Below are 26611 nucleotides of genomic sequence, written 5' to 3'. Positions count from 1 at the left end.
TTTGTGAAGAAAAAGCATTCCAGGATGTATATTGTATACATTTCTTTGACATTAAATTGAACCTTTGAACCTTTATACCTAGGTGAGGCAAATTCCTATGATGGGGGGAACCTACTGGAAGTCACACAGGTATAGCATGTTTAACACTTAGCCAATAAAACATGAAAGGTGATAAACCATTACATAACTATTATATAATTTTGCCACCAGTAGGTAGAGTCTAACACCACATATTGTGAAAAATACAAGTTTTATGTTCGTGAAACTACAAACTAAGTCTTGCTAAAAACTCATATTTCAATTAATTACTTATTAAAACATAAATAACAACCAATTCCATCCAATCCCTTTGATTCTAAATCACACATTGGGTCATTACATCTGAAACTTCAGAGATAGAAAAACTTAAAGTATCTGTGTTACAGAGTAATCAAAAAAACTTCCGTTGTATAATATCACAGAACATATAGATGTTCTTCAAAGCATTTATAGCATTGGACACATCAAGCATACTTAAACAAGTTTGGATTACTTTGGTGACGATTGCCTTTAAACACAAAAACTGTAGATTAAGTTCATGCTTATTAAGATGAATATTGACCTTTAATATTGGGTAACCCAGCTTCAAAGACTGAAATTACTTCAATTAAAGAAAGTACAATTACATGAGCTGTGCCCTGCTGGAATGGTAGCTTCTGAACTCGGGCAAAAAGCATCCTTTATGGTAAATACATGAATATTGCTCCGCTACCCTATCCACAACAGCCCACACTATTGGATTGCTTTGCATTACCAGAGATGGTTATGAGTGCGGCTAAAATATGGATAGGGTCTCAGATGTGTCGTTTCTCAAATCATGCTGATCATTGTCACATAAACGACTCCATTTGAGACAATATGTGGGGGGTTAAAGACCTTTGTGTTCTTGTGTCCCCTTGTCAGAATGGTGAACCACAGGCAAAGTAGCTACATCGCCGTCACTGAAATGTTTAATGGAAAGGATACATACTTGCTATGGATCTGCAGGAATGCCCAGCCGTGGTCAAAAGTGTGTGGTATACACTGACATGGCCAACAATTTGAATCATGAACAGTATCTGCATATTCATGTGATACCCATAAATATACATTATAAGTCATTTGAACTGGCATATCATGGGAAGGGGAAGTAGGTAACATATAACAACAAACATCTACATAAAATCCATAATATCCAATAATTATCAACTTGCTTGAAGTCTTTTCACAGTACTTGTCTAAATCTGGTGTCATTTTAGCTCACTTGCAATGGCTGGCATGTAGCCACCTACCTTCTACCTTGACTGCTGAACTGGTAATTAACAGTACTACGTAAGGATCTTCTCACCGAGCTCCCAGTAGTTCCTTATGTGGTTTCTAGGACCCACTCACCAGGAATCAAGGTGTGCCCTCCTCCCAATAGACCACATCAAGCAGCAGAAACCTGTTGAGAAGCAGACTGAACAGCTTGGGTTCTTTTCACACAATAATCACTAAACTATCTGCCATGGCGTGTGTACACCAGCCTCTCTGAGATCGAGGGCTCCCGGCAGTGAGATAGTTCACCACTTGTTACCACTTTAAATGAACCCAGTTTTCTTTTCTTGTTTGGGGCTGCTCAGATGTTACACAAAATCAATTTGAGCTTTCTTAAGGGTTTGTGGATGGTATTAATCCAGTATTTCTTCACAATCTTGGCGATCCTTCCAAATACCATGGAAATAAAGGGAAGACAGGTGGAAGCAACGGGTTTCTGCCTCATTGGTAGGTTTCTTGGTTTTTCCGTTGGCCCTTTTATGGGCCCAGTTGATTTCCTTCACCTTGTAGCCATTCCCTGTGAACGCAGAGCAGTGTATACGGACAGACGGGATGCACGGTGGGAGCCTCCATCAAGGAGCACAGGAGGTGTATCCACTTGGGTTATCCGGAGAAATCGGTGGTAGCAGAACATTGCATTCACAATAGCCATAGGATTAACTTTGATGGCATGTTGCCAGCTGGCATTTTTGAATGCCCTGAACTGAGACATTAAATAATGGTCTTTATAGTCTTTGATGGCACAAAACTACTGTGCCGCACCAATGGCTTTTGGGACCACCTGGTAAAGGAAGCCATTGAGATAAAACTAGAGGAAAAAGAATTTTAACAAAGATGAAGGTCTCACTCTAAGTAAGAACTGGAATTCGATTGTGAACAATGTGAGGCAGCAACAACTTGATTGATGTGCACTAACCAATCAGAAGGGATGGACAAATATTGGTTAAAATCGACATTGTACCCAGCTGGAAGCCCAAGAAGAGATTATTCACCAGGAAAGCACTAGATCCTTTTATACAAGTTATATGTTAGTGAAGCAAGACTAAATACTCATTAATTCAATTAATACCTTATTAAAAACATAAAGTACAACAGATTCCAATAGCACCTAAAATGTAACATGATCGCATTCCTAGGATGCTGAGTGATACACTTTCAGTTGCCACATGCAATTAAACTTTCATGACAATAACTAGGATATACTAGAATTCTGAAATATATTGAGAAAGTTCAGGGTAATACATTTTGTATGCTCTGACTATAAAGACCATTATTTAATGTCTCAGTTCAGGACATTCAAAAATGCCAGCTGGCAACACGCCTGAATTTCATTCCTTCCGCAACTACCGCAGCCGCACACATTCCTGCTCCTGATGGGCCACACGCGTACAAAACCAAAACAGTGCTGCCTCATCAAATGTGACAGAGCAGAATACTGATAACAACTGTACAGCAGCAATACCAAACCAAAACAATTGCCACTAGACTGTGACTGCTACAGACTGTTAAACTTAACCTTAACTTAACTTAACCCAGCTCCAATAAATGCTCCAAAAGTTGAATCCTATATTTGATCCTTTATTAGCAATTTGCAAACATACAAACTTGAAGCAAAGAAACTTAAGCATACTCATATGTAAGCTAAGCATTATTCAGCGTTATCTCAGCAGTCAGCAAAGGATATGATCAGCACTGCTCCCCAGCTACAAACCACCCCAGACTGCAAGAATGCAGAACTTATTCCCCACTAATGTGACTACTTACTGGAGGTTTTCACAAATAGAGCAGCGCAGGCATTTTATGTTTAAGATAAACCATAACAACTCATTTATTGAACACCAAAAACTGAACACAAAGCGTAGTGAAAGTCCTTTAAATTATTACCTCATCACATCAGACCAGCCCCTTACAGTGAATCCCAATCCAATGTCAGTGGTTGTGAATTCTGTATGTTTCCACCAATTACATTACACTACAGAGCGCCCCCCAAATTCACTAAAACTGGCACTGTGCGCCTGCTTGGAGCTCAGACGATACGCCTAGCATGGGTCATATGTTCCATGAGTGGAGGAACAGCAGATGCCTTTGGCTCAACCAGAGGTGTGTCGGTATGCTCATGTCATGTGATGGCAGAGGCATGGCAGCAGGATACTCTGAATCTTCTTGGGTTGGCTTAAGGCAATCTACCAAAACACATTCAGGTTTACTCCTCTCATCTATGATAAAAGGCTTTTCCGTTCATTCCAAAACGCAGAACAGGCCATCGTAAGGGGGTCTAAGGGGATGTTGGTGTGCATCGCGGTGGACGAAAACAAATGAGGCACAATGTAGGTCAACAGGAACCCAAGAGTGGTCTGCACCATGATGGGAGGAAGGAATAGGTGAAAAGGAATTGAATTTATCGAGGAGGGTGGAACACTGTTGAGTGGCTGGCCAGGAGGTCGTGGCATCAGGAATAAAATCACCTGGCACCCGTAACAGCTGCCTGTATACCAGTTCAGCCGCAGATGACTGCAGGTCCTCTTTTGGAGATGCGGGTGATATGCTGTGGCGTGATGTAGCCTAACACTGAGGTTCTGAATCATCACAACCCAGAGGTCTGATATGAATTGAGGACCATGGTCAGAGGAAGTGTCAATTGGGGTGCCAATTCAATCAACGTCTGTGGCCATTGTCGATGCTAAAGGACTGACTTCCGGCCACCTGGTGGTATGGTCCACCATGGTAAGGAGGTGCATGAAATCACAGGGGAAAGAGGACCAACAAGGTCAACATTGACATGGTAAAACTGTTGCTCAGAGACCTCAAAAGTTGCCAATGGTGCCTGGACATGACGATTAATTTTGGCTTGCTGGCACTCCACACAGACTGCAGTCTAATTACGCACATCCTTTCTAAGGCTATGCCACAGAAAATTTAGTGCTTCAGAGTCCATCAGCCATTGGAAAGTCATCAATACACAGAAATGTATGCCTGTCTACAAAGACAACATTCCTCATCAGAGAGATCTTCAGGAATGGTCTCTCCTGAAGCATACTCGTTTGCTGGAAACTGAGCTGCTGAAAGGGGCGAATGTGTCTAAAGCATTCCATTGAAGATTTCAATCTCTCTTTTAGGCAGAGATGCAATGTGTTGTTGTTGCATCACTATCCTTGTAATTTCCTTTCATGTCCTTATGGCTTCCAACATGGCACTTAGATCTTTATCATCTGAAACACTAGAGCCTTCATATTGTAAATCAATATCCTCAGAAGCACCTTGTGCTATTGGATATGGCATTGGTTCAGAGTGCCTCCTTGGTGCAGGCTGGGTGTGAAGACCCTGAACTGCCCCTTGGGGTTCAAACTCATGGCTTATGGACATTTGTTCCTCAAATGTACCCACAATGACATCAAGTATGCTGGATTTTCTCTGTTGCATGTCATCATAGGAACTCTCACCAGAGAACTGCTCTGCTGGATCATATTTAGCATTCATGGCACTTGAAGCCCTTAGTACTTTAACTTTGGCTATCTTGGCTGCAATTTCTTCGTGCAACTTAACTTGGTTCTTCTCTCTCCAAAGTTCATTCTGGTTTCTCCAAAGCTGTTTCATCGTTTCTTCCTGTTTTTCTCAAAGCTACTCCTCCTTTTCTTCCAATGTGTGCTTGTTCCTCAATATTTGTTGTCATGCATATAACTCAGCTAAATCAGCCAAGATATCAAATGCACAAGTTATTCTGCAAGCAATAGAACATGCTGCATGTATGTTAGACATGCTGTCTTCAGTGCATATATCATCATGTTTTTTGTCTTTGTAAATATTTTCATGTCCTCGAAAAAACTGACCTTGAATATCACGTACTTGTTTAATTTCACTCTTACGCTTAACTTCAAGGTCACTGCTTCCAGCTGGACTCATGTTGCTTTCCAAGCACACAAACCAGATAAAACAACAACAAATTCAACTCAGCTTGTCAACAATGGAAGCAACTCTATTCTCCAGCTTTTCAACAGAACCACCTGGCCTGAACACTTCAGGCAAACACCACTTTACAGCTTTTCAGTGGACACAGCAATGATGACCATTCAAAGCTATGTTTCAAACCTAAACACACAGCATGTATCATCAAAAGGTTGTTACTTGCCATAAGCTGCTCCTAACTGCATGGACACATTTGAATGCTTATGTTCATTTGATATAACTGTCGAACCAAACCGAAACAAACCTACTGTTACCTTCTCGCAGCAAAGGTTTTTGACCTAAAAACTGCAATGAAATAAGCAAGAATATATAACCTATTCCCTTCACTTTTACCACACACCCACTCATGTGATTAGTTACCATAATAAGCTTAATAAACATGCAGTACAGATTACAGTGTAGCTAGAGAACAGACTCCTACAGATTGCATGACAAAACTGTACTGGTTTAGGACTGCAGAACTCTGAAAAACAGGTGATAATATTTCCAGTTGTTTCTTGTCAGCTTTACAACCTACATTAAAACAGACAAACATTCAGTTCATAGCAGGAGTTGGCCACTCAGTCTTGCATATCATGGATGTAATTGTAACCTCAACGCCAAATTCCTGTCCACTCCCTATACTTGTACAAAGACGCCCAGGTTCCTCTGTGTCTCAGAGTCCTGTAATCTCTCAGCATTTTGTTAATGTACTAGTTTATTTTTCTTCCAAAATGGATAAATTCATATGTTCTCAATTATACCCCACATCTTTGCTCAACTAGCCTATCCATATCTTTGCAATCTCCAGTGTTCTCTTCACAGGTTACATTCCTACCAAATATAGCAACCATTCATTCACACTCTTCACACTCAGTTATCCAGACTGTTGCAAAGTTGATGCTTAGGTACATCTTGCCAACCAGAGAAAGACCCATTTATCTTCACTCTGTTTTCTATCCATGCCAATATGTTTACTCTTGACCTTTGAGCTATGACATTATTAATTATTATTTCAAACAATTTCCCTCTTACTATTGTTAAATTAACAATCCTGCAATGTTTTGCTTTTTGTCTCTCTCCCTTTCTAAATAAAAAAAAAACAAGTAATTGACAAAGGCAAGATCTTGAGCACGATGGATAAGGAAGAGAAGTAGATGGAAAAGGAGATATAGAAGTAGAGGGAGGAGAAGTGGAATTGAACAGGTAATCTATAAATTTACTTTTCAGCTAGTTTGTCCTTCAAGAACTCATCCAAACAAAATATAATGGTCCATTAGATTAGCATTTTCTGTTAAGCATATTAAAGCATTTAAAAATTATCCAGCCAAATATATTCATGTATTCACGTAGGATTTATACTGATGTGTAATTTGAATTCTATACAAACCATTCAACAACATGAATAATACTAAAGACATGGTTGTTAGGGTTGTATTTTAAGAATTTTAACTAGTGGCTTGAAAAGTAGTATTTATGATTTGATTTCTCATTGGAGTCCAGGATGTAACATTACCCTCTGTGTATTTAGAGTCAGATTTCGCCAACCTTTGCTGCAGCTATGAAGAGGATGAGAAATGGATGGAAACAGACCATCTCTGTATTAAACACCAGGCTTGAGTGTCACTACTATTGACTCTACCTGATCACTACTACAAATCAAGCATTCTGCATTCCATCGTATTGAATACAGGAGAAAGGAACAAAATGACTTTGGGGTTTAACCAGGAGCTAATCTAGGAATAGATTCTGCAGGTGCAGCAAATCTTGAGCGACACACACAAAATGCTGGAGAAACTCGACCAGACAGGCAGCATTTTTTGGGGAAAACATTTTGGGCTGAGACCTTTCAACAGGACTGGAAAGTTAGGGGACATAAGTCAGAAAAACAAAATGGGGGGAGGGGAGGAGGAGGAAGAGTACCAGCTGGCAGGTAATAAGTGAGCCCAAGTGAAGGGTGTAATGTACTGTGTGAGTATTCGTAGTTCAGAGTGCGTATGACGTCAGAACGGAGGTTAAAGAAAATGGAGGTCTGTTGAATAAACGTGGTTGTTCAATCTACAGCGTTGTCTGAGTCACATCAATACTACATGGTGTCAGAAGTAATTGCAAGAAAAAAAGGAGTGAAAGATGTCACAGTTACAGCTACCGTCAAGTTTAAGCCTATGAGGTAATCTTGCTGAGAACTGGAGAATATGGATCCAGCGGTTTGAGCTGGATGTCATTAAAAATGTCATTAAATGTCATTAAAAATGTCATTAAAAAAAGGAGCTGGCTGTGGACTACAGGAGGAATGGAAACAAGCTCACCCCTATTAACATCAATGGATCTGGGGTTGAGAGGGTTAACAGCTTTAAGTTCCTTGCATAAACATCACTGAGGATCTTATGTGGTCTGTACATACTGGCTGTGTGGTGAAAAAGGCACAACACTGCCTCTTTTGCCTAAGTTGGTTGAAGAATTTTGGTATGACTCCCCAAATCCTAAGCACTTTCTACAGGGGCACAGTTGAGAGCATCCTGACTGGCTGCATCACCGTCTGGTATGGGAACTGTACTTCCGTCAATTGCAGGACTCTGCAGAGAGTGGTGCGGACAGCCCAGCGCATCTGTAGTTGTGAACTTCCCACTATTCAGGACAGCTACAAAGACAGGTGTGTAAAAATGGCCTGAAGGATTGTTAGGGACCCGAGTCACCCCAACCACAACTGTTCCAGTTGCTACCATCCAGGAAACGGTACTGCAGCATAAAAGCCAGGACCAACAGGCACATTTAGATGGAGACATAACATAAAGATTTTTACTCCTCATGTATATGAAGGATGTAAGTAATAAAGTCAATTCAATTCAATTCAGTCGCTTTGTCTCCACGATATCTGTTCTCAGGATTAGGCTTTCCATTCTAACATTTCTTCGCTGTCCTCTTTTTAAAAAAAACACGTGTTTTCTCTTCCATCACTCTCAATGCTGCCCTCCCCATGCATCTCCTCTTTTTCCTGCATATCTGCCCTTGCCTCTTCCCACCTCATCATAACAGGCCTCCAACACTAATTTCCCCTTGTCCTTGCCTAACATGACATGAGTCTCTGTATCCAGCACATCATTGTCCACACCTTCCACCATTTCCAATGGGTTCCTTGGACTAGACACATTGTCGACTCCAACACCCTCCCCCCACTGATTTCCCTAGGGAATGCACTCACTACGTGACTCCCTTATCCACTCATTCCACCCCCCCCCCCACTGATCTCCCTCCTGCAACACCTGCCCTCATACCTCCTCTCTCACCACCATTCAGGGCACCAAGTAGTCCTTCTAGCTGAGGTGACACGTCAGCAGCAAGTCTGTTGGGTTTATCTACTGCATCCACTGCTCCTGGCATGGACTCCTCTGCATCGTGAGATAAGATGTCGAGCAACTTTGCTCCATCTGCCACAAAAGGCAGGATTTCTACTTCCCATTCCTATTTCGACATGTTGGTCCATGGCCTCCTATATGGTCACGATCAGACCACTCTCAGGTTGGAGGAGGAATACTTCATCTTCCATCTGGGTATCCTCCAACCTGATGTCACGAACATCGATATCTCTAATTTCCTGTAACCACATCTCTCCATCTCCGTTTTCTATTTTTCCATTTCCTGTTCAGGCTGCTCACTGACCTCTTCTCCTCCTCAGCAGCTCATCACCTCCCTCTGGTGCCCCTCCTTCTTCCCTTTCTCCTGTGGTCCACTGACCTCTCCTATCAGGCTCCTTCTTCTCCAGCCCTTAACCTCTTCCAACTATCACCTCCCAATTTCTTATTTAAACCCATCTCCCCATCCACCCATCTCCCTCTTGCTAACAGTACACATTCCCTGATGGTTTAGATGTCAGTCATCAGGATTTCAGAACTGTTCGGCTGTGGATTTTCAGGGTCTCACTGCATATCTTGTTGCTGATTCCAAATATCCCCAACACGTTCCCTGTCATACTCTTGTGTCTTCTGTAAACTTGGAAACCTTTCACTCTGCCTCTTCTCCAGATCATTAATTGAGGGTCAAGAACGGATCCTTGTAGCTTCCCACAAGTAATCGCATTCAGCCTGACAGAAAGAGGAAAAATTAATTTGAACTCCATGTGATACTGGTCATCATTCATGTACAACTGCTCCCCAAATCTGCTTGTTTCTTAGGCACTACCTATTTATGAGGCACCTTATCAAAAGCCTTTGAGAAAAAAAATTACAAATAAAATCTAACTACAGATTTTCCTCTATTGACTTTGCTTGATGCATCCTGTAAGAAGTTAACAATATTGTTTAACTTTATGGACGTATGATTTAACTACACTCACTTAATTTGGCTACATTAAAGTTCTCTAAATGACTTGCTATTTATTTTTTTGATTATGGACTCATTCCAGCAACAGATGTTAAGGAGACAAGCTTAAAGTTTCCAAGCTTTGTGTCCATCCCTTTTTGAGCAAAGGTGCCACATACACATAGCTGAAGGCACTGCCACCCTCCAGGAGTTCCACCAATTCTGCATCCACTTTTTTGAAAACACTGGATGTGGGAGATTGGGTCTTCCCAACATCTCTGTTTCAGTGCCATTGGTATTTAGAATATTTTGTCCCTTAAAACATGGAATCTTATTACTTGAAATCAGCCTATTTGTCTTCTTTAGAATGTTTACAGTGTCCTCTATCATGAACACACACTGGATTAAATTATCTGCCAATTTCCTGTTTCCCACGATTAATTCTCCAATCTCACCTGCCAGAGGTCTCACACTAAATTATCCTCTTCCTTTTTATATACCCACAGAGGTTCCCTCATGTGTGTTGATATTACTTGTCAGTTTATTCTCACAATCACCTTGCTCCCTGATTAATATTTCCGTATTCTGCTGCTGGTTCTGAAAAAATTCGTAGTTCCCTCATTGATTTCTAGCTTTTGCCACTTTGTGTACTTCAGCTTTTAATTTAAAGTTTTCTTTGACCTTTTCTGTCAACTCTAGATGTTAATCCTACTCATCGATTTCCTTGTTTGCATTTGGATAAATTTCAGTTGAGCATTGTAGAACATTTATTTAAATATCTCCCTTTCCTTTGGCTTACTATCTTAGTCCACTTTGGATGACTCTCCCTTCATACATTTGAATTGTCGTTCTTGAAGTTTGAACCAGGTGCTCACCGTCAAACTACCTGGAATTGTATGACGCTGTGATCACTTCTCTCCTGAGGTTCTTTAACCACAAGATCTCTTATTAATCCTACATCATTGCAATACACAGGACCCCTTATGTTTAAAAACATGAAGTTTCTACTTTCAATCTTCATTATTGTTGAAAAGTCATGTCTGTGTCTAATTCCTAGATCATCATGACATGTCCAAAAATTCCTGGAAGACAAGAAATAACTGATAAACAATTCAAGATTGGGAAAATGAAATGCAATAGTCCCATTTTGTACTCTGGGCTAGGATAAATGCAGAAATGATACAATTTAGATACATTTTGTTTTCTTTTACCTTTCACTATTTTTCTTGTGGTCCGTACATGCTCATCCCCATTGGTACAGTACTCACCCGTGCATCAAACAAGTTATATCTGTAAGGCCAGAAAAATCACAGTGCTTTGGGTGGGTCTCATACTTCAGGCTGATCTCCAGCTGAGAGTCCTCCAGGCTGAGACAGCTCCTCATACCTACCCCTTAAAGAGGACCCTACTCCAGCCCATCAGGAATCTGACTTCATTAACTCTGGAGAACTCTCGTCCAAAGTTTCCTTACCCTGCTCTGCTTCTACCTCCTACCAAGATCCTTAAACCTGACTGTCCAGTGGGCCAATTTCTGTACCTGCTTCTGCCCACTGAACTTGTGTCCTCATCCCTCAATTCCATTCTATGCCCTTTTGTTATGTCCTTTCCCACCCACATCCACAACATTTCTCAAACTCTCGATCTCCTCAGTATCTTTCAATTCCCTTGCCCTGACCTCAATTTCACCTTGAATGCCCAGTCCTTATCCCCCGCATCAAGAAGGGCTCAAAGCTCTATGCTTTTTCTCAACAAAAGAACCAACCAATTCCCCTCCACCACCACCCTCCTCCGTCTGGCAGAACAGGTCCTCAACAATATTTCCCTCAGCTCCTTCCGCTTTCTCCAGATTTGAGGGGTAGCCATGGGCCCAAGCTATGCCTGCCTCTTCATTGGCTACGTAAAACAGTCCAAGTTCCAAGCCTTCCTCAGTAATACTCCCAACAATTCCTCCACTACAAAGGTGACTGCATTGGTGTTGCTTCAGGTTTCCAAGCTGAGCTTGTCAATTTCATCAACTTTGCCTCTAACTTCCACCCTGCCCTTAAATTCACTTGTCCATTTCTGACACCTCCCTCCCCTTTCTCAATCTCTCTATCTCCATCACCAGAGACAAACTGTCAAATGTCATCTTTTATAAATCTATCTATTCCCACAGTTATCTTCACTATACCTCTTCCCACCCTATCTCCTGTAAAAATGCTATTCCCTTTTCTCAGTTCCTTCGCCTCTGTTGTATTGGTTCTCAGGACATGTCTTTCCATTCCAGGATATCAAAGGTGTCCTCCTTCTTCAAAGAATTGGGTTTCCCTTCCTCCACTATTGATGCTGCCCTCACATCCATCTCCATTTCTGGCGGAATATAAGGTGTTGCTCTTGTGTCATGATGAGGCCAGCCTCAGGGTGGAGAAGCAAAACCTTGTATTCTGTCTAGGTAGCCTCCAGGCTGATACAGATTTCACCTTTTGATTAAAGAAAAATTCTCTCCCCTCCCCTCTTCTTGTATCCCCCACTCTCCCCTCTTACTTCTTCTTACCTGTCTATCACTTTCCCCGGATCCCCTCCTCTTTCCCTTTCTGTCATGGTCCACTGTCCTCTCCTATCAGATTGCTTCTTCTCCAGCCCTTTCCCATCCACCTGGCTTCACCTGTCACCTTCTAGTTATTCCTCCTTCCCCTTCCCCCACCTTTTTATTCTGGCATCTTTCCTCTTCCTTTTCAGTTCTGAAGAAGGGTCTCGGCCCGAAACGTTGACTGTACTCTTTTCTATACATGCTGTTTGGCCTGCTGAGTTCCTCCAGCATCTGTCTGGTGCTTGGCTTTAGAGTCCCACCTTCTGTGGACTTTCTCATCTTTATCATTATTAGTTGACCATTTTCAGCAGTGTCTTGTTCTCAGTGCACCTGTGCCTGTTTTGCTTCACAATTTACCATACTGTGCAATGTTTTAGGGAACCTGGATTTTTTTAACACAGTTTCAGATGGTATGGCCTCCACAGAGCACTGATCTCCACATCATTGGATTACCTGCAGAGACAGAAGCAAGCGAGACAGCCAGAGTCTGCAGAAGAACTGTGGCGAGTTCTCCTCGATACCTGGAACAACCTACCAGCTGATTTTCTTAAAAACTGCCTGATAGTATCCCTAAAAGAAGTGATGCAGTTTTAAAGGAAAAGGATGGTCACACCAAATATTGATTTGATTTAGATTTTTACAGTTTACTGCTTTTTATAATGAAGCAGCCTGCAGAGAAGAAGTCATCACACTGACAGAGTGGTGTCAAGAAAACAATCTCTCCTTCATGTTGCGAAAACAAAGGAGCTGGTTGTGCACTACAGGTGGAATGGAGACAGGCTAACCCCTATTAACATGAATGGATCTGGGATTGAGAGGGTAAACAGCTTTACGTTTCTCGGTATGCACATCACTGAGGATCTCACAAGGATCTCACTTGATCGCAGCTGCACTTTTTTCTCCTCAGACGGCTGAAGAAGTTCGGTATGGGCCCCTAAATCCTAAGCACTTTCTATACGGGCACAATTGAGAGCATTCTGATTGGCTGCATCACTGCCTGGTTTGGGAACTGTACCTCCCTCAATCGCAGGACTCTGCAGAGAGTGGTGCGGACAGCATAGCACATCTGTAGATGTGAACTTCCCACTATTCAGAACAGCTACAAAGACAGGTGTGTAAAAAGGGCCTGAAGGATCATTAGGGACCAGAGTCACCCCACCCACAAACTGTTCCAGCTGCTACCTTCTGGGAAATGGTACTGCAGCATAAAAGCCAGGACCAACAGGCTCCAGGACAGCTTCCTCCACCAGGCCATCAGACTGATTAATTCATGCTGATATAATTGTATTTCTATGTTATATTGACTGTCATGTTGTACATATGATTCATTATAAATTGCACATTTAGACAAAGATGTAACATAAAGATTTTTACTCCTTTTGTACATGAAGGGTGTAAATAATAAAATCAACTCAATTCATGTACTTGGATGATATACTCCTCTTCTCCAAGTCTTACTATGAACACGTCTGAAATGTTCGAAAGGTCTTTCGTTGTTTATTCCAGAACCAACTCTGTTGTTAGAATGGAGAAGAGTAAAATTCCACGATTACAGTTTCCTTCCTGTAAGAGGAATTTGTACATGGACCCTAGCAAGACCCAGGCCTGCAGGGATTTGCCACAACTCCTCAAGATGAAGCTGCTTCGGCATTTTCTGGGATTTGCTCATTTTTACTGGAGATTCATCTGCAACTTCAGTGACATTGTCGCTCCACTTACTGCTCTGATTAAGAGAAACCCTGGCCCATTTTGCTCCAGAAGCCAAAGCAGTTTCTTAGGAATTGAAGCCTTGCTTCACAACAGTTCCCCTCCTTGTCCTCACTGATCCAGAAATGTTGTTTATCATTGAAGTAGCAGCCTCAGAGAATGGGGTTGTGGCAGTTTTCCCAGAACCACCGCTGTCTAACCAGGAACTCCTTCCCCGTGCTTTCTTCTCTTGGCAGTGCTCTCCTACAGAGAGGAATTATAACAGAAGGAATAGAGAAAGCTGATGGTGGTGAAATTATCCCAGGAGGAGTGAAGCTATTGGCTGGAGATGGCCAAACATCCATTTGTGGTCTGATCAGTCCGCAAGAACCTGGCCTATATTCAAGAGATAAAGTGATTACTCTTGCACCAAGCTTGCTGGTGTTTCCAGAAAAAGCAAAGAGGACCTAAACAGAGATTTTAGAGAGCTAGGTAGAAAACTGAGAAGCAGAACCTCCAGGTCAGTACTTTCTGGATTGCTGCCTGTGCCACACACCAGTGAGGATAGAAACAGGATGATTTGTTTCATTCAAAACAGAGATGCGAAGAAATTGCTTTGGCCAGAGGGTGGTGAATTTGTGGAATTTGTTGCCACGTGCAGCTGCGGAGGCCAGGTTGTTGGGTGTATTTAAGGCAGAGATTGATAGGTTCTCGATTGGACATGGCATCAAAGGTTACGGGGAGAGGCTGGGAAATGGCACTGAGGAGGAGAGAAAAAGGATTAGCTATGATTAAATGGCAGAGCAGACTCAATGGGCCAAATGGCCTAATTCTGCTCCTATGTCTTATGGTCTTAAAGATCAGTTATGCAACTGTCTATGTTCTCCTCTGCACTTGGGTCCACCTGGTCTATGTCTCTCCTGGTAGTTCATTGGGTAAAGGTACTGAACCTTTCCATAGCTTCCCCAGTTCAACCCAGCCCAATGATAGATCGGCCTATTGTGCAGCTTGTGGGCTCCCATTATGTTGACAAGCTACTATGATGCCGCTAGCAGAACCATGTGGTCTACTGACTTTCTCCCCTGTGGTGTTTCTAGTCTCACTGAAGCTGAAGTGGGTCCTCGTTTGTTAAAAGTTACTTTCTTTGTAGTGTTCTTGCAACAGTTGATCAAGATGTGAATGGAGAGTGACCGTCCCCAGATGCGGTTCTGAGCTCAGTGTTTGAACAAGTCGAGGGTACTCAACAGCAAATGGAAACAGGAATTCTCAGTGTTCCATACCATGTAACTGAGATGAGTAGTGTCCACCTACACTTCTTCATAGGCTTCATCCCAAATGTGGTGCACTCCCTTTCCCACACCATGCTGAGGTGTAGACTTGCATTAGACACCTGGCCAAAATTGGTAAAAATTAATTAATTAGATCAGCTGAGCCACCTGAAAAACAGTCATAGTTCTCAATCCATACAGGCGTTTGAGAAGACAAATGCTCACCTCATCCCTGCTAGGAATCCTTGGGCCCCATCTCAGCCTTTTCTTTTCTCTAAGCAAGGATCATCCATCTGAAGTCTTCCAGTCATTTTCTGGCCAAATGCCACGTTGTTTTAACGGTCGGGTAGCTATATCCTACTTACCTTAGGAATATCTTGTTTGGCCACTGTCATACTATCGTCACCAATCTTTTGAAATTAGCAGAGAGTCTTTTAAAGGTCGGTTAACTATATCCTACTACCCTTGGGAATATCTTGTTTGGCCATTGTCATACTATCGTCACCAATCTTTTGAAATTAGCAGTAAGTCTTTTAAAGGTCGGTTAATTATATCCTGCTAACCTTAGGAATATCTTATTTGGTCACTGTCATGCTGTCGTCACCGATCTTTTGAAATTAGGAGTATGTCCCTGCTGCCACTGCTAGTTGGCCAAATGCTTACACAGCTGCAGAGAGATAATATCAAACCAGTTCCTGGGATATATCTAAGATAGACAAACAGTGAGATTTGTTTACAAGATGATTGCAAGGGCCTTTATGATGCAAATGAGATACAAAGTTTAAAATAGAATACTGCAAATACTTCTGGTTGTGACAACAAAGGATATGGAGACTTGGAAAGGGTGGAGAAGAATTTCACCACAATGTTATCTGAACAGACTTGAAATGTTCACTCTGAAATGTCAGAGTATGGAGGGTAATGTGATAGAGGTTTAATAACAAGCATAGATAGGGTAGATACAAGGACCTTTAACTGCAATATGGAAATGTCAAGTTGTAAGCTTTAACGTAAGGTGTAAGAAAGTTGAAAGCAGATTTCAGGTTTTTTTATAAACAGAGTGGTAATTGCCTGGAATGTGCTTCCAGAGGAGGTAGTGGAAGCAGATACAATAGCAATGCTTAAGAGGCATTTAGACAGATACAGGAGAAAGACAGAGATCAGAAGGATAGAGTACAAGAAGAGAGGATTAGTTAACTGGCCCCATGGTCAGTGCAGACCTGTGAAGTCTAAGGTCCTGTTCCTGTGCTATGATAGAAGCCTTGATCAGATCAGATTTGCTTCACACAACGTAAAGAAAAAGCCATTCAGCTCAACCAATGATTTGTACAAAATTCGTAAAAACTAGGCTTGTTGGTGTTTCCAGAAAAAGCAAAGAGGACCTAAAAAGAGATTTTAGAGAGCTAGGCAGAAGGCTGAGAAACAGGACCTCCAGGGTAGTAATTTCTGGATTGCTGCCTGTGCCACACACCAGTGAGGGTAGAAACTGGATGATTTGACAGATAAATGTGTGGCTGAGGAGCTGGTGCAGGGGCAGGGCTTCAGATTCTTGGACATTCTGATTACTTTTGGGGGAGGTATGACCTGTTCAAAAGTGACAAGTTGCACCTGAACCTGAGGGGGACCAATATTCTCGCAGGCAGGTTTGTTGGGGGAGGATTTAAACTAATTTGGTAGGAGGGTCGGAACTGGAGTGAAGGGACTCAGGATAGGACAGATGGTGAAAAAGTAAAGATAGCATGCAGTCAGACTGTCAGGAAGGGCAGGCAGGTGAAGAGATATTGTCGCAGTGAACAGGGTGAATATCAGTACATTAGGAATGCAAAATCAAGGGGTTCCGGTGACATCATCATCGAGAATGGCAGCTTAAGTCACTAGCAACTCCGGAAAAATGCGTATTAAGCCCCATTATCCCATCAAATATAATACTTCTCAAAAATATTTGAACTGAAAAGTGGGGCAAGAGTGGGGAAAAAGAATGGAAATAAAAAAGCGACACTGCGGAGCCTGCGGCCGAGTGGAGTGCAGCGAACGGCTCTCCTACCCAACCGCGTGCTAGCGAGGCGGACGCTGGGCCTCGTTCAGGCGAAGCGGCGAATTTCTTCAAAATCCTGAAAGAAATAATGGAGGTCCAGAAAGATATAAAACAGCAGCTCCGTGATATTAAGTCAGAGCTCGCCAGCGTCAATCAAAAAATAGCAGTGGCAGAGACTCGAATTGAGAAGGTGGAAGATCGCGTTCAAAACATGGAACAGATACTGAGTAAGACAATAAAAATATTACATCACCAAGAAGGTAAACTGCTTGACCTGGAGAGAAGATCACGGCAGAAAAATATCAGAATCTACAACGTTCCCGAAGGAGCGGAGGGCTCGTTTATGACAGAGTTTGTCGGAAAGTTACTGCGGGATGCGCTGGATCTTCCCTCGGCAATGAAGCTGGAAGTTGAAAGAGCCCACCACGCGTTAGTCCCAAAACCCACCCAGGCTGGAAGGCCACGCTCAATAATAATTAAATTCCTTCGGTACAGCACCAAGGTGCAGATTCTACGAAGGGCCTGGGGTAAGAAGAGAGTGTTTTTTGACGATAAGTTAATATATTTTGACCAAGATTACCCTCCCCCCGCGGTCCTGCAGAAACGCAAAGAATACTCTGAGGTAAAGCGAGTACTAAAGCAAAAAAAGATTAGATTTCAAATTCCGTACCCTGCTAAACTTCGAGTGTTTTATGACAACGGGACGTGGTTGTACCAGACAGTGGAAGAGGTGACTACAGACATGAAGGCCAGAGGGTTGCCCGTCAGCGTGACCAAAACGAGGGAAAGCTTGACTGAGGAATTATCCCGCTCCGCTTTGGAAATAGTGCGAGAATCAAGAAGGCTGGAGACGGGAAGAGGCCGAGAGAAACATATCAGGAAGAGACCGGGAGTTTCCCAAAGACAGTGCTCACCCCCTTCAGAAGAGCCATAAGGTTTGGCTAACTTTAAAAATGTTGAGAAGCTAAACGGAAGCTAAAGTACACGGAGATATACCTATCTCGAGAAATACTTATTATAATGTGGATTTTATATTACTTAATTGTTATTCTTTATTCGCTCACTTACTCCTTTTTCCCCACCAAAATGAGAATATATGTATGTGTATGTAATGTGTGTGTGTGTGTGTGTGTGTGTGTGTGTGTGTGTAGGAGTAAACAGGGAAATCTTTTCTGTCTAATGGAATTGTTCACTGACTTTTAAGAATACTGCAATGGGGGACCTCAACTCACAAGTAAGAGGGGTTATCCCCCGCAGCTAGACATTTCCTCTAGCTCAACGCAGGGTCATCTACTAGAGACCTCAGCCTTGGAATCACACGATCGTTGCCATTTTTGTTATTATTTGCGTTTCTTGATTCTTATTTGTTCAGGGAGTAGATTGATTAAGTTTTATTCTAATTTCAATAATACATTGACAGATAAATACAGATGGCTAAGGACAAGGTAAAATTCATTTCTTTTAATGTCAATGGGCTGTTAAATCCAATCAAACGTAAGAGAATTTTATCCAATTTGGAACAATTTGATTCATACTAGGAAAAATAGTTTAACTACATAATTCCTCATAGGCCTGATTTTATTCTCACAAATCAATGAATCTGTTGTAAAAAGAAAATCACTTCCTACTTGTACATAGTTCTTTCCTTTTGCTTGTTTTTTTCTTTCCACTCTTTTCTAAGTGTGTACCTCTGATAAATACTTTGTGGAGATTTGTGATATATATGATTATATGGTATATATGTACAATGTCTGGAATACATCTTATGGAAATGTTTGTTTGATGATGAACTTCAATAAAAAAATAAATTACAAAAATAAAGGAATGCAAAATCAAAAAGGATAGCAAATACAGGACTCAAGGTGTTGTATCTCAATGCACAGAGAATAAGAAATAAGGGGAATGATCTTGTTGCACTATTACAGATTGCCAGGTATGATGTTGTTGCATCACTGAATCATGGCTGAAGGTTGATTGTAGTTGGGAGCTGAAAGTCCAAGGTTACATGTTGTATCAGAGGGATAAGAAGGTAGGCAGAGGGGGAGGCACCACTCTACTGGTAAAGAATAGCATCAAATCAGTAGAAAGATGTGATAATGGATCGGAAGATGTTGAATCCTTGTGGGTTGAGTTAAGAAACTGCAAGGGTAAAAAGACCCTCATGGCAGTTATACACAGAGTGAGTTTGCTGAATGCCCAAGAGATGGCTTTTCAGAGCAGTTTGTTGTTAAGCCTACCGGGGATCAGCTATACTGGATTGGGTGTTATGTAAGGAACTGGAGCTGATTAGGGAGCTTGAGGTAAAAGAACCCTTAGGTACCTGTGATCACAATATGATTCAGTTCATCTTGAAATTTGATAGGGAGAAAGTAAAGTTTGATGTAGCAGTATTTCAGTGGAGTAAAGGAAATTACAGTGTAATCAGAGAGGGGTTGGCCAAAGTAAATTGGAAGGAGCTGCTGGCAGGATATCAGCAGAGCAGCAATGGCGTGTGTTTCTGGGGAAAATAAGGTAGGTGCAGGACATGTGTATTCCAAAAGTGAAGAAATATTCAAATGGCAAAATAGTACAACCATGGCTGACAAGGGAAGTCAAAGCTAATTTAAAACCTGAAGAGGGGGCATACAACAAAGCAAAAATTAGTTTAAAGATAGATTAAGGAGATATATAAACCTACAGAGAGCAAAAGTCAAAACAAAGCAAAAATTAATTTGAAGATAGAGGATTCTTTGCAGAATTCTCTGCAGAATTTTATAAATAATTTTCCTCACTACTTCCATCTGTTATTTTAGTTCTATCTGATTCGTTTAAACATGGTACAAACGTTTGTAAATTACCACCATCATTTAATGAGGCATGTATTATTCTTTTAACTAAAAAAGGTAAAGATCCAACAGAGTGTTCCTTGTATTGGCTGATTTATTTATTAAATGTCGATGTTAAAATTTTGGCCAAAGTTTTGGCCCAGAGATTGGGGAATTCAAAAACCTTCTATTATTTCTGATGACCAAACCGGTTTTATTAAAAATCTTCTTCTCTTTTTTAATATATGGTGTTTATTTCATATTTTATATTCACCCTCAATTGGGACTCCTGAATGTGTTATTTCTCTTGATGCGGAGAATGCGTTTGACCCTGTAGAGTGTGTTACGTATTCAGGCAACAATAATTATTGATGGGTTAGACGAAGGGTTTTATAACAAATAACACGTTTATTAAACACTGATAACAACCCCCCCCCCTTCAAATGTAAACAAACCCAAACAATGATCCGAGCTCAGCTGCTCAAACAGTCCTTAATAGCGTTGCAGTCCCAAACAGTCTTTAAAGCAGTATTGAAAAGAACTCAGTTCCTTAAGTGATATGCCAACAGTTCAAAAGCTCACGGTACTTTTAAAAGGAGAGATTTTTTAAAACGATGTAAATTCTCTTCCACGTCGATGTCCTTCGATTCCCAGCGTCGAACTCTCACGTCGAATTTTATTAAATATAACAACTTAAAGTGACTGACCTTCCTTCCACAATATTCTCAATCTCCCGCTTTTTCCAGCGGAGACTATCATGAGAATAGTAAACGAAATCCTTCCGAATGAGGATCACACAAGGTCGAAGTCAATCCATCGAAAATCGATTTTTCTCGATCTCCATTTTCCAAACTTCACTCTCCCTTAGCAAAGAAACCGTTGGCTCTGACCTTTTAAACTTTAGGCATTATATAAAACTTCATTTTTAACTAAACTGCGTCACCACATTAAATCACACAGTGATATGAAGTCATCTTGGCAAATCCTGCCACGAACTGCCCCACCTGACAGGGTGGGTCTCCCTTTTATACCCTGTAGAAAAAACCTGTCACATGACCTCTACTGGCGGGAAAATGACATCACTCCACCATCACAAAACCATTACCTCATGTCCAGTATAACTTCAACCCCAGTCACGTGACAAGGGTACCACTGTCACGTGTCACGGGTACGTAACACCTCCCTCCAAAAAAAACATTTTTGGTCTGACAAGAACAAAAATTTTAACAATTTCTTACAAAAAAAAACAAATGTATAAATTATATAACATACACAATATACAATACAGTAGGAGTGTTACAATAAAAAAAACCACTCCAAAAAAAAACATTGTACATTCAATATCGAGATAGACAATCAGCAACCACATTATCTTTACCTTTAATATGAGTTATCACAATATTGTACTCTTGTAACATCAAACTCCAATTTAACAATCTTCTGTTTTTGTTTTTCATCTTACTCAGAAAAACTAACGGATTATGATCAGTGTAAACAATAAGTGGTTTTTGAGTTGTACCAACATATACCTCAAAATATTCCAAAGCTAAAACAAGAGATAACAATTCTTTCTCTATTGTTGAATAGTTTCTTTGATGCTTATTAAATTTCTTAGAAAAGTATGCTACCGGATGATCAACCTCATCACCCTCATACCTTTGCATCAATACTGCTCCCGCAGCTTCATCACTAGCATCCACAGCTAATGAAAAAGGTTTTTCAAAGTCAGGTGCCTTAAGCACAGGTTGTTCACATATCATTGTTTTCAATTTTTCAAATGCTTCCTGACAAAACACTGTCCACACAAACTTCACATTCTTCTGCAGAAGGTTAGTTAATGGAAGGGCAACATTAGCAAAATTCTTACAAAATTTTCGATAATATCCTACCATTCCCAAAAACCTTCTGAGAGTTTTTTTCCCAGTTGGAGTGGGAATCTCTAAAATTGCCTGAACTTTTGCCTGAACAGGAGCTACCTTACCTTGACCCACCACATAACCAAGGTAAGTCACAGTAGCATGTCCAAATTCACTCTTGGCTAAATTAATAGTCAAGTTAGCTTTTGAAAGCTTTTCAAACAATTTCTCCACCGCAATAACGTGTGCTTCCCAAGTATCATTTCCTGTCACTAAATCATCAATATAAGCATCAGTATCTTTCAATCCCTGAATCACAGAATTAATCATCCTCTGGAAAGTACCTGGGGCATTCTTCATCCCAAATGGAAGAACATTATACTCATATAACCCAGATGGAGTTACAAATGCAGAAATCTCTCTACCTCTGTCCGTTAGTGGAACACACCAATACCCTTTCAATAAATCAATCTTTGTAAGGAACTTTGCTTTTCCAACTTTATCTACACAATCATCTACTCTAGGAATTGGATATGCATCTGTTTTCGTTACAGCATTCACCTTTCTATAGTCCGTACAAAACCTAATACTACCATCAGGTTTTGGCACCATAACACATGGCGAACTCCAATTCGAGTTAGAATGTCTAATAATATCATTCTCTAACATGTATTCAATTTCTTTCTCAGCAAGTTCACATTTTTCCATGTTCATCCTATATGGATGTTGTTTAATAGGTTTGGCATCTCCAACATCTACATCATGTGAAGCTATAGTAGTCCTTCTCGGAACATCTGGAAACAAATCCTTATACTTAAAAATCAATTCCTTCATCTGTTGTTTCTGCTCTAGCTGTAAATGTGCTAATTTCTCATCCATATTTTCCAAAATGATCGAATTAGGTAACCTAACAGAAACAATGTTAGATTTAGAATGAAAGTCAGATGAATCATCTATCATGTTCCCAGTTAAATCCAACTCATTCTCACTAACCACAACAGTCACAGTATCAGATTGTTTCTCAAAATATGGTTTAATCATATTTATGTGGCAAAGTTGTGTTGACCTTCTACGATCTGGAGTTTTTATTACATAATCCACATCATTAACTCTAGACACAATTTCATAAGGTCCATGAAATCTAGCTTGTAAAGGATTTGTCTGCACTGGGAAAAGAACCAACACCTTATCTCCAGGCTTAAACATCCTCATCCTAGCTTCCTTATCATACCAAGTTTTCATTTTCTTCTGAGCCAACTTTAAATTTTCCTTGGCTAAGCTACAAGCTTTATGTAACCTGTCCTTAAATTTCAAAACATAATCCAACAAATTAGTATGCACTTCCTTACTAATCCATTGTTCCTTCAATAAAGCTAAAGGTCCTCTAACTCTATGCCCAAACACAAGTTCAAATGGACTAAAACCTAAAGATTCCTGTACCGATTCCCTTACTGCAAATAAAAGTAAGTTTATACTCTCATCCCAGTCACCTTCATTCTCCACACAATATGTCCTAATCATATTCTTGAGAGTAGAATGAAACCTCTCCAAGGCACCTTGCGATTCTGGATGGTATGCAGACGAAGTAATTTGCTTAGCTCCCAATTTATAAACTATCTGTTGAAACAATCCAGACATAAAATTACTGCCTTGATCAGTTTGTATTTCCTTAGGCAATCCAAAATAAGTAAAGAATTTTATAAGAGCCTTCGTCACAGTTTTAGCTTTTATATTCCTAAATGGTACTGCCTCTGGAAACCTAGACGAAGTACACATGATAGTCAACAAATACTGATAACCAGTTTTTGTTTTTGGTAATGGACCAACACAATCTACAATAACTTTAGAAAACGGTTCACCGAATGCTGGAATAGGTTGTAATGGAGCTACTGGTGTAACATGATTTGGTTTACCCACAATTTGACAAGTATGGCACGTCTTACAAAACATCGCCACATCTTTTCTTAAACCAGGCCAGTAAAAATGTTTTAAAATCTTGTCCACAGTTTTCCTTACCCCTTGATGTCCACCTAAAGGCACACTATGAGCTAAAGTCAAAATCTCATTCCGATAAACTTTAGGAACAACCACCTGGTAAACAACATTCCATTCCTCACTTGCAGGAATTGTAGGCGACCTCCACTTCCTCATCAACACTCCTTTTTCCAAGTAATATCCTACTGACACCTTCTCAATTTCACTACCTAGTAAAGCTTGTTCCCTTAATTTTACAATCTCAGGATCTCTACTCTGCTCTGCTATCATCTCCTTCCGAGACAGAGATAAATCTTCATAGTCAGACTTACTCCCAGAATCTTGTTCAAACAACGAAGGTAAGAAAGTCTCTGACACATCCTCAAAACTCAAATCCTGAGTTGAACAGTCATGAGTAACAACCTCATTCTGCACATCAATTTTTTTAGCCATAGCTCTAGTCACAACACAGGAAGAATCTGTGTTAGAATTCACCTCTGGTTCCTCTGATTCCATTGTCAAATGCACTTCAGGAAAAACTTGTCCACCTGCCAAGTCATTACCTAACAATAAAGAAATACCCTTCACAGGTAAGCTATGCTGTAATCCTACCTTAACAAATCCTGTAACTAACCCTGACTTTAAATTTACTTCATGTAAATGTACAGGCATAAAATCACTTCCAACACCTCTTATGTAATTCACCTCACCAGTATCACTCTCTTCATTAAACTTCAACACACTATCTAACATAAGTGATTGAGAAGCTCCAGTATCCCTAAGAATTTTTATTGGCACCAGAGTGGATCCTTCTTTCAAGGATACAAACCCTTCAGTTATAAAATGATCATATCCCTTTCTAACTTTGTCAGACTCTAACAAATCCTCATTTGTGTTTACCAAACCCTGTAACTTTACAGGTGCTTCAGTATGTTGCACACAAGCATCCAGAACTGCTTCCTTCTCTTTCTTTTTCAATTTGAAACAGTTAGCTATTACATGGCCAGGCTTCTTACAATAGTTGCAAATAAGACCAAACTGTCTTTCCTTCACAGGTTTTCCTTCCTCCTTACCTCTCTCATTAACCTCTAATTTAATTTCTAATTTACCTTGAGTCTCCATATTATTTTTCCTCTTAAAAATTCTACCCTGAGGAAATTTATTCTTATGGATTAAAACATACTCATCAGCTAATCTAGCACAGTCCTGCAATTTATCAGTATCCCTCTCATTTAAGTAGGTCCTTACTTCAACAGGAATGCTTCTTTTAAATTCCTCCATTAAAATCAGCTCTCTCAATGTATCATAGTCCTCATTTACATTTTTAGAAGAAACCCATCTCTCAAAACACATAGCTTTATCATAGGCAAATTCCACATAAGTCTTTTCCACAGACTTTTTCAAACTCCTGAATCTTTCCCTGTACGCTTCTGGGACCAATTCATATGCTTTGAGAATATTCGTTTTCACAATATCATAATCTAATGCTTGCGCAGCAGTTAAAGCTGTGTAAACCTGTTGTGCCTTGCCTTTGATTACACTCTGTAATAACACTGACCATTTATCTTTCGGCCACTCTGACATCCGAGCAATAGTTTCAAAATGTTGGAAATATCTTTCCACTTCTGTTTCACTAAATGGAGGGACCAATTTAATTTCTTGACTAGCAACAAACGGTTTTTTAGAATCAGCAGACTGTTCTACAGACCTTAATTTCGCCATTGCATATTCAAAATCTCTTTGCTTTTGCTCAGCTTCCAATTTACACCTTTCTAACATCATTTGTTCAATTTGCAACTGCATCTCCAGATTACTTATTGGAAACGATTCTAAAATCGATTCTTCAAAAGCACCCGAAGCCACAAAATGTGATGCGATCTTTCTCTGTATTACAGCTTTTAATGTAGTCGACAAAATCCCTTTAAGATGCAACCGATTAGCAATTTCAGAGACTTCAGTTTTTTTCGCCTTCGCTAACAAATCCGCGACTGGCGAATCCAGAAACTCACCAATATTCATCGTTGCCGAATACCACTCACAAGCCAATCAAACAAAAAAAAATCGAGCAATCCCCGTTACCAAAACACCGATTCAAAATTCAAAAAGCTTATTAAACTCAAACAATTCAATTCCGGACGTAGCCCCCATAATTAATGTTACGTATTCAGGCAACAATAATTATTGATGGGTTAGACGAAGGGTTTTATAACAAATAACACGTTTATTAAACACTGATAACAACCCCCCCTTCAAATGTAAACAAACCCAAACAATGATCCGAGCTCAGCTGCTCAAACAGTCCTTATTAGCGTTGCAGTCCCAAACAGTCTTTAAAGCAGTATTGAAAAGAACTCAGTTCCTTAAGTGATATGCCAACAGTTCAAAAGCTCACGGTACTTTTAAAAGGAGAGATTTTTTAAAACGATGTAAATTCTCTTCCACGTCGATGTCCTTCGATTCCCAGCGTCGAACTCCCACGTCGAATTTTATTAAATATAACAACTTAAAGTGACTGACCTTCCTTCCACAATATTCTCAATCTCCCGCTTTTTCCAGCGGAGACTATCATGAGAATAGTAAACGAAATCCTTCCGAATGAGGATCACACAAGGTCGAAGTCAATCCATCGAAAATCGATTTTTCTCGATCTCCATTTTCCAAACTTCACTCTCCCTTAGCAAAGAAACCGTTGGCTCTGACCTTTTAAACTTTAGGCATTATATAAAACTTCATTTTTAACTAAACTGCGTCACCACATTAAATCACACAGTGATATGAAGTCATCTTGGCAAATCCTGCCACGAACTGCCCCACCTGACAGGGTGGGTCTCCCTTTTATACCC

The sequence above is a fragment of the Hemitrygon akajei genome, chromosome 5 (assembly GCF_048418815.1).
Source record: "Hemitrygon akajei chromosome 5, sHemAka1.3, whole genome shotgun sequence".
Taxonomy (NCBI): Eukaryota; Metazoa; Chordata; class Chondrichthyes; order Myliobatiformes; family Dasyatidae; genus Hemitrygon; species Hemitrygon akajei.
Note: the sequence above shows the minus strand (reverse complement) of the source record.